This window comes from Callithrix jacchus, chromosome 5, assembly GCF_049354715.1.
Source record: "Callithrix jacchus isolate 240 chromosome 5, calJac240_pri, whole genome shotgun sequence".
NCBI lineage: Eukaryota > Metazoa > Chordata > Mammalia > Primates > Cebidae > Callithrix > Callithrix jacchus.
The window spans coordinates 120584976-120599850 of NC_133506.1; the positions used below are offsets into that span (position 1 = coordinate 120584976).

Here is a 14875-nt window from a genome sequence, read left to right on the forward strand (position 1 = left end):
ATTATGTATTATGTATCTTTTAATTGTGATTATATATATTATGTTATACATATATATGTATAATATACACATATTATGTAATATATATCATATGTAATATATATTGTGTGACTATATAATGTATAAGAATAATATATATAAGGATATATATAATATATATTATATATACTTCATTATTATGTACTAAAATGGGAAACAGGTTTTCTGTAAGCAGTTCCCAGCTTGACTTTTCCCTTTGGCTTGGTGATTGTTGGATTTTAAGTTTTACACTTTCCTTTTACTGTGTGAGTGTATTTTATAAAAGAACATATATACATAAATATATTATATATTCTTATATATTGTATATTATATATGTCTTAGATATATTGTGTATTCTTACATATATATTCTCATTATATATCCATATTTTATATATTCTTATATTTATATGCACTGTATTCTTTATAATATTTTATATATCCTTATAGATGTAATATGTATCCTTATATATTATACATAGTATATATTGTTTAATATTAATATACATTATTAATCATATTGTTTATAGTAGTATATATTATTAAGGAAACTCCTTGTGGACAAAGGACAGAGAACTCAAGATCATCCCTCTGCTCGCTGATAGAAATCCATATCTGATACTTTTTTGGAAAGGCTAATCAGAATCTCTAAAGAATGCAACTGTTTGTCTCTTATCTACCTATGACCTCGAAGCCTCCTCAGCAGTTTGAATTGTCCTGCCTTTTTGTATGGAACCAGTGTACATTTTACATATATTGGTAGATGTTCCATGTCTCCCTGAAATGTCTAGAACCACCTTGAACACATGTCAAGACCTCCCGAGGCTGTGTCACAGGTGATCCTTAGCCTTAGCAAAGTACCATCCTAATGATTGAGACTTGTCCCAGATACTCTTGGTTTACAACACACATAAGCATACATAATCAAATACATTGCTGTCCCTTTGAACAAACTGTTATATGTTAGATCATTCAAGAATAGGAAAAAATCAGTGCTTTTATTTTTTCAAATAATCTGTCTTTATTGTATTTTCTTTCTTTATGTCATTTCCATGTCTTTGCTATTGTGAATAATGCTGTGATAAATGTCCACGAGCATGTGGCTTTTTGGTAGGATGAAGTATTTTGTGTTGGGTATACACCCAGTAGGGAATTGCTTAGTTCAGTAGTAGCTCTGTTTTAAGTTTTTTGAGAAATCTCCAGACTGCTTTTTACAAAATCTTCAGACTGCTTTCCACAGTGCCTGAGCTAATCTATATTTCCACCAGTAGTGTATTAGTGTTACTTTTTCTCTACAGCCTCACCAGGGTCTGCTGTTTCTTGACTTTTTAGTAACAACCATTCTGATTGGTGTGGGATGGTATCTCATTGTGGTTCTGATTTGCATTTCTCTGATAATTAGTGATGATAAACATGTTTTCATGTTTGTGGGCTACTTGTATAATTTTTCTTGAGAAGTGTCTGTTCGTGTCCTTTTCCTATTTTTAGTGGGATTATTTGTTTTTTTTATTGTTAAGTTCCATACAGATTCTAAACATTAGAACTTTGTCAGCTGCAGAGTTGGGGTAAATGTTTTATACCATTCTGTATGTTGTCTGTTTTCTCTATTCATAGTTCAGGGTGCTATGCAGAAGCTCTAATTTTATTAGGTCTTACTTGTCCATTTTTGGTTTTATTGTAATAGCTTTTGTGGACTTAGCCAAAAATTATTTGCCAAAGTTAATATCAAGGATATTTCCTAGGTTTTCTTGAAGAATTTTTACAGTTTGAGTTCTTAGATTTAAATTTTTAATCCATTTTGAATAAATCATTTTACTTATTTAATTATTTTGAGATGGAGTCTCTCTCACTTTGTCACCCTGGCTAGTATTCAGTGGCACAATTTAGGCTCACTACAACCTCCGCATCCCAGGTTCAAGAGATTCTCCTGCCTCAGCCTTTGGAGTAGCTGGGATTATAGGCTTGTGCTACCATGCCCAGCTAATTTTTGGATTTTTGGTAGAGACAGAGTTTCACCACATTGGCCAGGCTGGTCTCGAACTCCTGACCTCAAGGGATCCACCTGTCTTGGCCTCCCAAAGTGCTGGGATTATAGGTGTGAGACACCATGCCCAGCCTTGAGTAAATAATTCTATATTGTGAAAGGTCAGGGTCTAGCTTCAGCCCAGAACCGTTTATTGAACAGGGGATCCTTTCCCTGTTGCTTGTATTTGTCAGCTTTGCCAAAGATCAGATGATTGTAGATGTGCAGCTTCCTTTTCGAGTTCTCCATTTTTTTCTGGTAGTTTACATGTTTGCTTTTGTACCAGTACCATGCTGTCTCGGTTACTGTAGCCTTATAGAGTAGTGAGAAATCAAGTAGTGTGATGACTTCAGCTTCGCTCTTTATGCTTAGGATTGCTTTCACTATCCTCGTTCATTTTTGCTTTAATATGAATTTCAGAATGGTTTTCTCTAATTTGGCAAAATATTATATTGGTACTTTGAAAGGAGTAATATTGAATCAATAAATTGCTTGGGTAATGATAGAGTTGGGATATTTGTTTCTGCCCAGATCTCATGTTGAGTTACAGATCCCAATGCTGGAGGTGGGTCCTGGCAGAAGGTGTTTGAACCATGAAGGTGGATCTCTCATAGCTGGATGCTGTCTTCATAAAGTAAGTTCTTATGAGAGCTGATCATTTAAAGGCGTTTGGCACCTTCCCCACATCTCCCTCTCTCTCTCTCTCTGACTCTCTCTCTCTCTCTCTCTCTCTCTCTCTCTCTCTCTCTCTCTCTCTCTTTCTCTTTCCCCTTGCATTCTCACCATGGCATGTTGATATTCACTCAGGGTGGCTGGCAAAATATTAAAGATATATTAGGAAGTTATAGATTAGTCTCAAGCCTTTTAGAAGGCTAAAAGTTTTTATTGAGACAGGCTGAAGGTGGCAGGCCCATTAGTTAGGGAGAAAATGGGGACCAGGCTTTTCCAATTTAAGTCTGCTTACCCCACATCCCTTTGTCTCCAGTCTGTTTACTCATGTAAATTTTCTGCTGGGTGGTCCTCTCAGGGGGAGATCAAAGGGGAATTAACTGTTAATAGTGTTTACTCTGGGCCCAGAACCTAAAGCTTTTATTCATAAAACCACTCTTTTAACCATGTTAATTATCCACAAGAGTGTTGACTTAGACCCTCTGCTGTACAATTCATACTGAATAAATGCAATGATGGAGAGGGAATCATGGTTGATGGGTTGCATTTCACCCTCTGAAAGCAGCCAATGGCCATCCCTAGCCCACTCATCACTGTAATGGTGTGAGAGTACATTCATTCATCTGTCATTAAGTCAAGGTCTGCAGGCCAGACTTCTGCAGGCCAGACTTCCGCAGGTGGTAGATGACATCTTAGATGGTGACCCTGATGTGATAGCCATCGCAGCAGGAGCTCAAACAAGGAACAGATTAATGTGATCACTGCTGCAAAGAAGGAACAGCAGACCTCCTGAGACCAGAAAGTACAGAGGACTGTGCGGTCAGGTCAAGAAGTCAGTAAGTCATGTACCCACTGGGGATTGCCAAGCTTAGTGAGGCATTGTTTCAGGCTAGGGATTCATCACGGGACAGCAGTTATCAGCTCAACAGATAAAAGTACAGAATGTAATTCAAGCTGCTGTTTCTCAAGGCCCATAGTACTCGGTAAGGAACACACTGGATGTAAAGCTTTGGGAACAAATGGGGAGGAATCATGCACAAAAGCCTCTAATAAATAGGAAAAAGGACAAAGAAAATACTACAGCTATAGGAATTTGACTTAAACAAACAGCATTACAGAAAAAATTTTTTGCCTGCCCAGTAATTAATAATTGGCAAGGCAATCAGGTGTGTGTTTATAAAAGGAGTAAGAAAAGGACAGAGCTGTGGCCAAGCAAAAGAAAAGAAGGGGGGAAAAAAGACTCCGGCAGGAAAGCTCCACCCAAAGCCTCCAGCTACTGCCCAGGCAGGGGGAGTGAGCAGCACAAGTGGAAAGCAGCAGGCAGCACCTGGGTGGGGCCAGCATGGCTGCCGTCTGCCATGCTACTGTGTGCTGCTCTCCAGGGTTTCCCACAGTAACATTGTGTGTGTTCTTTGTATATAAGCAACATCCCAAATTGTAAATGGTGGGAGGTGTTTGGATCATGAAGGCAGATTTCTCATCGCTTGATGTCTTTGTGATAGACTTCTTGTGAGATCTGGTCATTTTAATGTCCTTGGTGCCCCACCCCAACTCTGTCTCTCTCTCTCTCTCTTTCTGTTGCTTCCACTCCTGCTATGTGATGTGACTGTACCCACTTTGCCTTGAACCAAGGCTGGACGCTTCCTGAGGCTTCTCCAGAAGCAGATGAGACTATCCCTCCTGTATTGCCTGCAGAACCGTGAGCCAGCTTAATCTTTTTCTCATAAATTACTCAGTGCAAGAACAGCCTAACTCAGGTAGTATGGCCATTTTATGATATTGATTCTTTCAATCCATGAGCCATAAATGTTTTTCCTTTTTTTTTTGTCATCTCTGATTTCTTTCAGCAGTGTTTAACAGCTGTCCTCTTCAGTTTGCTGTATGTCTAGGCACTTCAATTTTGTCTAGCTTCTGTAAATGGTATAGTGTTCATTTGTCTCTCAGCCGAAATATTATTGATATATAGAAATGCTATTAATTTTTGTATATTGATTTTGTATTCTGAAACTTTACTACAGTTGTTTTATGAGGAAAGACCTCCTCCCCATCTCCCTCCTCACAGGCCTCCCCCTCCTCCCTCCAGATAAGAAGGAGGGTAAAGAGAGATAAAATACCAAAGAACTGGAATCCATGGTCAAGTGACTTGCTGATGCCACTGACCAGGCCTTGAGGCCCAAGGACTGGGAAGATAACTCACTTTTTGGTTCCCAGCGTCTAAGCTATCTATAAGCCTTGAAAGTGTTGCAAAGAATATAACTACTGGCCAAAGCCTGGAACTGGGTCACGTCCTCCACATTTACACAACCCAGACCCCCTCCTGGAAATACCTCTGCCAACTAATAATTTCAAGAAAGCCTTTGTCTTGTCTCTGTAAGCCCCCTCCCCTGCCTATTTCTGTGTGCGCTGCATATAAACTAGCAAATCAGTGAAGCCAAAGATTGTGAGGTCACTTGGCAAATGGACAGTAACACAGTTTTGCCTCAGTTTCCCCTTTAGAGTTGTGAGCCTATAAAAAGAGAAAGAAGCTGCTTCTTGGAGAGCTCACTCATTAAGGCATTAGCCTGCTGCAGCTTCTGGCCAAATAGAAAGCCACTCCTTTCTCAGTTCAGTGTTCGAGAGGTTTTGTCTGCTGCTGCTCCTGCCACAGTTCATCAGCTAAAAGCCTGAAAAGTACAATAACAAGTTCTGAAATTGAATCAGTAATGAAAATAGCAACCAAAATAAGCCTTGGACCGGATCGATTTACAGCCAAATTCAGTCAGATACAAAGAGAACTGGTATCAATTCTAATGAAACTATACCACCACCACACCCAGCTAATTTTTTGTATTTTTAATGAGACTGGGTTTCATCATATTGACCAGGCTGGTCTTGAACTCCTGACCTCATGATACACCCGCCTTGGTCTCCCAAAGTACTGAGATTACAGGTGTGAGCCACCACACCCAGCCTAATTACCGTTGTTTTAAATTTTCAGTCTTATAATCCTTCAACCTGATTGATGATTGATTGTTGCCTTTTAGTATGCCTTGCAGTTTTTGCTTGATGCGCTGTATGTAACAAATTGCTATAAATAGGGCTTTGGTAATGTGATAAGGTGTTGGAGGTAGGAATTGTTTTACAGTCCTATGGTTAGGTTTTGTTATTTTGGTGAACCTGTGCCTCTGGACTGTGAACTGCACCAGTATGTTTTATAGACCATACCCTCTTTTTAAGTGAAACATGGTGAGTTGAGGGGGCTGGAGTTAGATATTTTTCTGCTGTCACCTGGGATGCTAAATTTGGTTGGAGTTGGGTATTTCCTTCAGTTTAGGCAGTTGATTCTCATAAAACCCCCCAGCAAGTTAGGCTTTGGTTACATACCTTCTCCTGAGAGTACAATATGCTATGAAGAACAGAATGCTCTGTTGTATTTCAAAATTGTTTCTCAACCCCCTGCCCTCCACCCTACTTCCAGGTGTGGTGGTGCTTGCATGTACTCCCAGCTATTCGGATGGTTCAGGCAGGAGAATCCCTTGAACCCGGGAGGTGGACGTTGCATTGAGCTGAGATTGCTTCACTGCACTCCAGCCTGGGAGACAGAGCAAGACTCTTTCTCAAAAAATAAATAAAGCTGTGCGGAGTGGCTCACACCTGTAATCCCAGCACTTTGGGAGGCCGAGGCGGGTGGATCTCCAGAGGTTAGGAGTTCGAGACCAGCCTGTCCACCACGGTGAAACCCTGTTTCTACTAAAAATAGAAAAATTAACTGGGCATGGTGGTGTGCACCTCTAGTCCCAGGTGCCTGGGAGGCTGAGGCATGAGAATAGCTTGAACCCAGCAGGCGGAGGCCACAGTAAGCTGAGATGGGACCACTGCATTCCAGCCTGGGTAACAGAGCAAGACTCTGTCTCAACCTCCCCCTGCCCCCCAAAAAAAAACTATTTAATATGCTTATGTTTTTTTTTAAATTTCATTTTCTTGAGATACGGCTCACTCTGTTGCCCAGGCTGGAATAGAGTGTCCCGATCTTGAGTCACTGCAATCTCTGCTTCCTGGGTTCATATGCTTACATTTTAGTGGAGTTCAGGCCCCTCTCATAATCCTAAACTTGTGGCCTTTTATTCGTTTTATAAAGGCAGTTTAGTTTTGAGAAGGGATATTATTATTTCAACTACAAACTAAATTTCTCCCAAAGTTAGCTTGTCCTACACATTTAACCAAGGGCAGTTAAAGGCAAGATGGAGTTAGTTAGGTCAGATCTGTTTCACTGTCATGATTTTTTTACTGTTAAAATTTTTGCAAAGGCTGTTTCACAGTAAAGTTGCATTGAAGCTTTGCCCAGAAAACCCAGAGAGAATGCCTTCAGGGGATAGGTAACTCAATCCCCACCCGCCTTGGTCCTGTCTGTAATGTGTTTCAACTATTAATGTCTCTCATTGTCATTTTAAGACTGTTATATAAATGGAATTATATAGTACATAACCTTTTGTATTGGCCTTTTTCACTCAGCATAATTCTCTTGAGATTCATCCAAGTTATATTATCAGTAGTTCCATCCACTCTTTTTTCTTCTTTTCTTTTTTCTTTGTTTTAAAACTAGTCAAGTGAAGCAGTGGGAGTTTTTTTTTTTTCTTGAGATGGAGTCTTGCTCTTGTCGCCCAGGCTGGAGTACAATGACTTGATCTCAGATCACTGCAACCTCCACCCCCCGAGTTCAAGTGATTCTCCTGCCTTAGCCACCCAAGTAGCTGGGATTACAGGTACCCGCCACCACACCCAGCTAATGTTTGTATTTTTAGTAGAGATGGGGTTTCACCCTATTGGCCAGGCTGATCTTGAACTCTGACCTCAGGGGATCCACCTGCTTCAGCTTCCCAGAGTACTGGGATTACAGGTGTGAGCCACCATGCCTGGCCAGTTCCACTTTTTAAAATTGCTAAATAGTATTTCATGGGTTGGATGTACTATAGTTTGTTTAATCATTTACCCATTGAAAGACATCTGGCTGGGCACGGTGGCTCACACCTGTGTTCCCAGGACTTTGGGAGGCTGAAGTGGGCAGATTGCTTTGAGACCAGCCTGGGCAACAGGGTGAAACTTTTATCTCGGCCGGGTGTGGTGGCTCACGCCTGTAATCTAAGCACTTTGGAGGTCAAGATGGGTGGATCACCTGAGGTTGGGAGTTCAAGACCAGCCTGACCAACATGGTGAAACCCCGTCTTTATTTAAAAAAAAAAAAAGAAGAAGAAAGAAAGAAAGAAACTCTTAACTCTATTAAAAATACAGAAAAAATAATTAGCTGGGTGTGGTGACTCACACCTATGGTCACAGCTACTTGGGTGGCTGAGGTGGGAGGATCACTTGAGTCTGGGAGGTGGAAGTTGCAGTGAGCCATTGGGCATGCCACCCACTTTAGCCTGGGCGACAGAGGGAGACCTCTTCTGAAGAAAAAAAATCTGAATTCTTCTAATTTTTTTTTGGCTATGATGAATAAAACTTCTGTCAATATTTGTATACAAGTTTTTTTTTTTTTTTTTTTGAGACATAATCTGGCTATGAGCCCAGGTTGGAGTATGGTTGGTATGATCTTGGCTCACTACAACCTCTGCCTCTCAGGCTGAAGTGATCCTCCCACCTCTACCTCCTGATTAACTGGGACCACAGGTGCATGCCACCACACCAGCTAATTTTTTTAGTTAATAAAGAAACAAGGTTTTGCAGTGTTGCCCAGGCTGGTCTCAGACTCTTGGGCTCAAGTGATCTGCCTGCCATAGGCTCCCAAATTGCTGGGATTACAGGTGCGAGCCACTGCACCCAGATGATACACAAGTTTTTGTGTGAACATAAGTTATCTTTTTTCTGGGTAAATGCCCAAGAATTCAGTTACTAATTCATATGGTGTATATTGATTTTCTTAATTAAAAGAAAAAGGAAAACAGAAGTAAAAAAACACATAGTTCCTTTTCTTTTTCTTTTTTTTTTTTTCGAGAGGGGGTTTTCCTCTGTCTCCCAGGCTGGAGTGCAATGGCACAATTGCATCCTTCAGCTCCCAGGCTCAAGTGATTCTCCCACCTCAGCCTCCTGAGTAGCTGGAACAACAGATGCATGCCACCACGCAGAGCTAATTTTTGTGGTTTTTTTTTTTTTCTTGTACAGTTGAGGTTTTGCTATGTTGACCAGGCTGGTCTTGAAACCTGGACTCAAGCAGTCTCCCTACCTTGGCCTCCCTAAGTGCTGGGAGTACAGGCATGAGCCACCTCATCTGTCCGTGATTTATTTGTAGAGTACTCACACTCTCCGGTCTTCTTGCACATAACTTATTTACCATGATTTCTGGTGCTCTGCTGTAGTATCAAAGCAATAATAATAATGGTATAGTTTTCCTTGTCTCATCTGATCTGTGTATATATTATTATTATTATAAATAGTAATTACTATTCATAGCCCACTCGGAGGCAAATAATGGTTACCTCTGGAGAGGTTAGCTCCTTTTCTAGATAGATAGGTTGAGGCATGGATGTTAAAGAATTTGTCCAAGGTTATGGCATGAGTCACAGTGTTCTGACTCAGATTCATTCAGATTTACAAATTCTTTCTCCCTATTCTTGTCTCTTGTATCAGCCCTTTATAATTTTGACTTTCTAGGTGTGAGGACATGAAAAGAGTTTTTTTCTTTTTCTATATTTTATAGAAGCAGTATGTATAATGGTTAGAGCACTGTACAATACTGCTTTTTTGGCAACAGATTTGATTTTGAATCACTCCTTTACTTAGGTAAATCATTCAGCCTCTGTAATCCCAGTTTTCTGATCTGTGAAATGGGAATAACAGTACCCATCTACTAATCATAGTATCATTGTGAGGAAAAAATGAGATAAAGTGTGTAGCACTACCAAATGTGTAGCAAATGTTGCTTTAAGTATATGTGTTATATTCTATCAATTGTCTTTATCAGTTCATATGTAACTGGATAAATACTGGCATTTTTCTATCATGTACCATGTCCTTAAGAAGGCTTTAAGATTGCTCTTATTCTCTTTTTTTTTGAGACAGAGTTTCGCTCTTGTTACCCACGCTGGAGTGCAATGGCGCGATCTCAGCTCACCGCAACCTCCACCTCCTGGGTTCAGGCAATTCTCCTGCCTCAGCCCCCTGCGTAGCTGGGATTACAGGCACACGCCACCATGCCCAGCTAATTTTTTGTATTTTTAGTAGAGATGGAGTTTCACCATGTTGACCAGGATGGTCTCGATCTCTTGACCTCGTGATCCACCCGCCTTGGCCTCCCAAAGTGCTGGGATTACAGGCGTGAGCCACCGTGCCTGGCCTTTTTTTTTTGAGATAGTCTCACTCTGTTGCCCAGGCTGGAGTGCAGTGGCACGATCTTGGCTCACTGAAACTTCCCACCTCCCAGGTTCAAGCAGTTCTGCATCAGCCTCCCGAATAGCTGGGATTACAGGCGCATGCTACCATGCACGGCTAATTTTTTGTATTTTTAGTAGAGACGGGGTTTCACTGTGTTAGCCAGACTGGTCTTGATCTCCTAACCTCGTGATCCACCTGCCTCGGCCTCCCAAAGTGCTGGGATTACAGGTGTGAGCCACCGTGTGCAGCCTATATTTATTATATATTAATTTATAGGAAAAAATTAAGTTTCTCCTGAATTAATAAATATTTTCTCAGGCTCATATTCATAGAAAAATAGAAAGAAATCCTAGACTATTGATTTCTCCCTTTAATCTGCTCCCTCACCCCCAAACATACACATATAGTAGAACCCTTCTCAGTGAATGGCTCCACTACCCACTTGGGACTTAGGCCAAAAACAGGAATTACTCTTAATTTCGCTCTCACAGCTCACAGACAGTACATCTGTAATTCCCTTAGCTGTTTCTCCAAAATGTATTCTGAGTATGACTATTCACCTCTTACATTGTTAAAACCCTGGCCCAAATTTCCATCATCTTGTCACCTTCTTGGCTAAAATCCTCTAATAGTAACCCATTACACTTAATAAAATCCAAATTTTATCACGGTCTGCTGGTACCAGCCTGTGTCTGTTCTCTCCCTTGTTAGCAGTGCTCCAGCCATGCCGGCCTTATTTCTGGCCTTCACATGTACTAAGTGTACCTTCTAGGGACCTTAGTACTTGGTGCTCTTCATTCTCCTTGAAATATTTTTTTCACTTGCCACTGTTCTCTAGGCTTGTATTTCTTTTTTTTTTTTTTTTTTTTTATAATCAGACAAATGTTCACTATCCAGAACAATCAAGGCTTGTATTCAAGATGCTGGTCTTAACTCAAATGTCATCTCAGAGAGGCTTTCTCTGGCCACTGTAGGTAAAATGGTGTGTGTGTGTGTGTGTGTGTGTGTGTGTGTGTGTGTTTTCTTTCACCTTTTCTTTCTAGCCTTTTACAGTACTTGAAGGTATTATTAATACTTAATTATATAAAAATCACATAAGCTTTTTGGGAGCAAGAACGTTCTTATTTACTAGAGTATCCTCAGTGCCTAGAACAGCAGCGAGTACATAATATCTGTTTAATAAATGCTTGTTGGTTATGTATCAGTGCTTTTGCATCCCTCTACATCCTTAAGTGTTCTTTATTTGGAACGTTTGGGAAATGGAATCCAGCATCTACTCAGATTTAAATAACTAGGTTCTTAAATCTAATGCCTTCTTTTGATTGGCTAAGAAATATGATTGTCATGGTAGAGTGGCATCTGGGCCTTTTAGCATAAGAACTCTGCATTTAATAATTTGACTTCTTTTCTTGAAGCCTTGAGGGAAATTTTTTCTTTCCCTATTTCAGTCTGCCAAGAACCTGACCTGGGCTGACTCTTCAGATTGGAAAACACTGAACACAGTATCTACTGAGCCAAGCAAGGACTGGGAGTGTAGCTCTGATACAGTTTGAAGGAAAAGCCTGAATTCAAATCCTGCTTTGGCTCCTGACTCATCTGTGAATCTAGATGAATTTCTTAACCTCTTCCAGATTTTGTTTTTCTTATTTGTCTGACGAGTAATCACATCTGTCCTAGGACTTGTGAAGATTCATGGGTTTTAGTTCTCAAAGCTTTTCTTTTTTTGAGACGGAGTTTCACTCTAGTTACCCAGGCTGGAGTGCAATGGCACGATCTCGGCTCACCGCAACCTCCGCCTCCTGGGTTCAGGCAATTCTCCTGCCTCAACCTCCTGAGTAGCTGGGATTACAGGCACGCGCGAGCGTGCCCAGCTAATTTTTTGTATTTTTAGTAGAGACGGGGTTTCTCCATGTTGACCGGCATGGTCTCGATCTCTTGACCTCGCGATCCACCCACCTCGGCCTCCCAAAGTGGTGGGATTACAGGCGTGAGCCACCGCACCCGGCCCAGCTTTTTCTTTTTCTTTTTTTTTAATTGCCTGGACCCAGGAGGCGGAGGTTGCGGTGAGTGGAGACGGCGCCATTGCATGCCAGCCTGGGTAACAAAAGCGAAACTCCGTCTCAAAAAACAAAAACAAAAACAATACTCTTGCTGTAGCTCCAGGGGTTTCCAGGAAGTATTGGGGGCAACGTGGTGCTCCAGGGAAGGAGTTGGACTCTCTCTCAAAGACTGTGCAGTGAATAGAAGGATGCGATCCTTTCTGATTTGAAATCGGCCCTACTGCAGCCTGCTGATATTGTTGGTGGATGAAAGGTATGTTGTTGCCAAAGTCATGAGGTCTGTTTGAGGCAGCTGGTTTCAGTTCCCGTTTCTGGGGTTAAGCTGTTTTTGCCTCTGTGAAATTTCTTCCATCAGAAGCTACTCTTCTTTTGTTGTTGTTGCTTGCCAATAGGAAATCTTTTGCCATTTGTGTACATTTAAGAGTAGCCTTCTTGGTCTTTTGATAGCTTGGAACCAAAAAATTGAGCTTCAGTTTCTTCTTGGTTTAGTGCTTTCCTCCTTGTTCTTCCTTTAGTTTTTAGGAGTTCTTGTGCTCTCAGTGCACTGTTTTCTCCAGAATAATTTGCAGATAAAATTTGTTTTTTTTCTTCATCCTTCTGAGGTAAGTGGGAATAAGGAAAATTGTCAGTCTTAAATTTGAGTCTTAAGGCTTTCTATTTCCAGTTTTGATCACACTTTGTTTTGAGCACAAGCTTTCTCATGTGTGAGACATTAGGTAGCATCGCTGTGAGTTACTTTAGAAAGCTCTAGTGAGCAAAATCTGTAGCAGGAAAGCTGGTTCTTCACTTCTCCCCCCTTATTATAATAGCAGTAATTAGAATTTATTTACATGTATCTTCAAAACATGTAAAATTGTTAGCCCATTTGTGATATACTGTATATAGAAGTTGGTCTTATTTTGAGTTTATATATAAAAAACAAATGCCGCTGCACGTGTGCAGTGGAGGTGCAGGTTCTGCCTGTTGGCAGTTTATTTCTGGAATTTTGGCTTCTTAGGAAGAAAGAGACCTTGTATAATTTTAATTGTATTGATCTTCATTCTGTTGAATTATTTGCTTTCAATTTGTCAGGTGGTTAATTAGAGATAATATACTCTGTGATTCCACTTTATCACTGTAGTTTCCTTTGCAGTCTTTCTCTTAGAACTGTAGGTGCCAGACTTCTTTGTGTGAACTCCTGTTTATCTTATACTCTGGTTATTGTTCTAACTTGGCTTTTACTTTGAAAAGTAGTAATCTTGTCTTGAAATTTTATAACCCCTTTATCCCCAGTTTGCAGGATCAGCTTTCTTAGGGAATAAATTAGGATGAGGTTTTTGTATTCAGCATTCTCCAGCTTGAAAGGTGTAATAGCCCATATTCTTATCTCTGCTCTCAGAGTATCCACTGCCTCTGTACTTTGTTCTTTTTTTCTTTTTCTCTCTTTTTTTTAATTCTTTTATTAAAGACAGGGTTTCACCATGTTGGTCAGGCTGGTCTTGAACTCCCGACCTCAGGTGATCCCCCTGCCTTGGCCTCCAAAGTGCTTGGATACAGGTGTGAGCCACCATGCCCAGCCTACTTTGTTCTTAATATTCTGTGTTTTAAATAAGAGAATAAAAAAAATTTGCTGCCATTTTTGAGGGTTTCTTTTTTTTCTTCCCCATCTACAGTCACGGTAGTGCTGGATTAGCCCTTTGCATACTTTGTTTCCTGGCCCTCTTGTGATCAATGACATGTGCATAATGAAATGACTGGCTGAAATTAGGTTGCTAATGGTGCAAAGCCTTTTCTTTTCTTTTTCTTTCTTTATTTGAGACAGGGTGAGAGCTCTGTCACCCAGGCTGGAGTACAGTGGCTCGATCTCAGCTTACTGCAACCTCAGCCTCCCGGGTTCAAGCAATTCTCCCACCTTAGCCTCCCGAGTTGCTGGGATTGCCGGAGTGCGCCACCATGCCTGGCAAATTTTTGCATATATATTTTTTTGAGACATAGTCATGTTCTGTCGCCAGGCTAGAGTGCGGTGGAGTGATCTTGGCTCAGGTTAAATCACTTCTCTTGCTTCAGCCTCCCAAGTAGTTGGGACTACAGGTGTGCACCACCATGCCCAGCTAATTTTTGTATTTTTAGTAGAGATGGGGTTTCACCATGTTTGCCAGGCTGGTCTTGAACTCCTGAACTCAGGTGATCCCCCCCGACCCCGCTTTGGCCTCCCAGAGTGCTGCATTACAGGCATGAACTACCACACTCGGCCTAGCTTTTTCTTTTTAAGGTATTTGATCTGCAGAAATTAAATTTATGACCTTGAACTCCTAACCACACTTTTAAAACTTCTAGATGTTGCTGTTTATGATAGTTTTGGGTTTATTTGGGATCTTCTCACAATTCTGAATATAAGCAAATGCAAATATTCTTTCTCTTCTATGCTAGACATTGTGCTAGGTACTGGGACTATGACAGACATGTTTTTCACCTTTACAGAGTTTATAATCTAGTGAGGAAGAGAGAGTCCTAACAAAGGCCAGTGTGATAAGTAAACTTATTTTGAGATATCTTTGGTTACCTAAATTATTAATTTTCATATTTTCTAAAAAAAAGCTTCTTGTTAGAGTATTGAGCAGATAGTGGGTTTTCTGTAGAAAATTCTTGATATTTGTCAGCTAGATATTAGGTAGGTAGTGTTTTAGTTATCCATTGATGTACAAAAAGCCACCACAAAATTAGTGTCTTAAAACATTGATTTATTTTGTCTCATAATTATGTGGGTTAGGAATTTG

At 40.6% G+C, this 14875-nt stretch overlaps 1 protein-coding gene across 9 annotated transcripts in view; it reads left to right on the forward strand.

Moving 5' to 3' along the window:
- Positions 1-11770, forward strand: part of LOC100395099 (coiled-coil domain-containing protein 144A) — a 117405-nt gene extending 105635 nt beyond the window's left edge. For 4 of the 9 annotated variants that reach the window (XM_078374367.1, XM_078374371.1, XM_078374370.1 and 1 more), the window contains one exon: positions 2575-11770. The gene's annotated coding sequence lies outside the window, so the exon portion shown is untranslated. The remainder of the gene's footprint in view (positions 1-2574) is intronic. The other 5 variants (XR_013535931.1, XR_013535930.1, XR_013535928.1 and 2 more) reach the window with 5 other exon arrangements.
- Positions 11771-14875: the final 3105 nt, after the last annotated feature.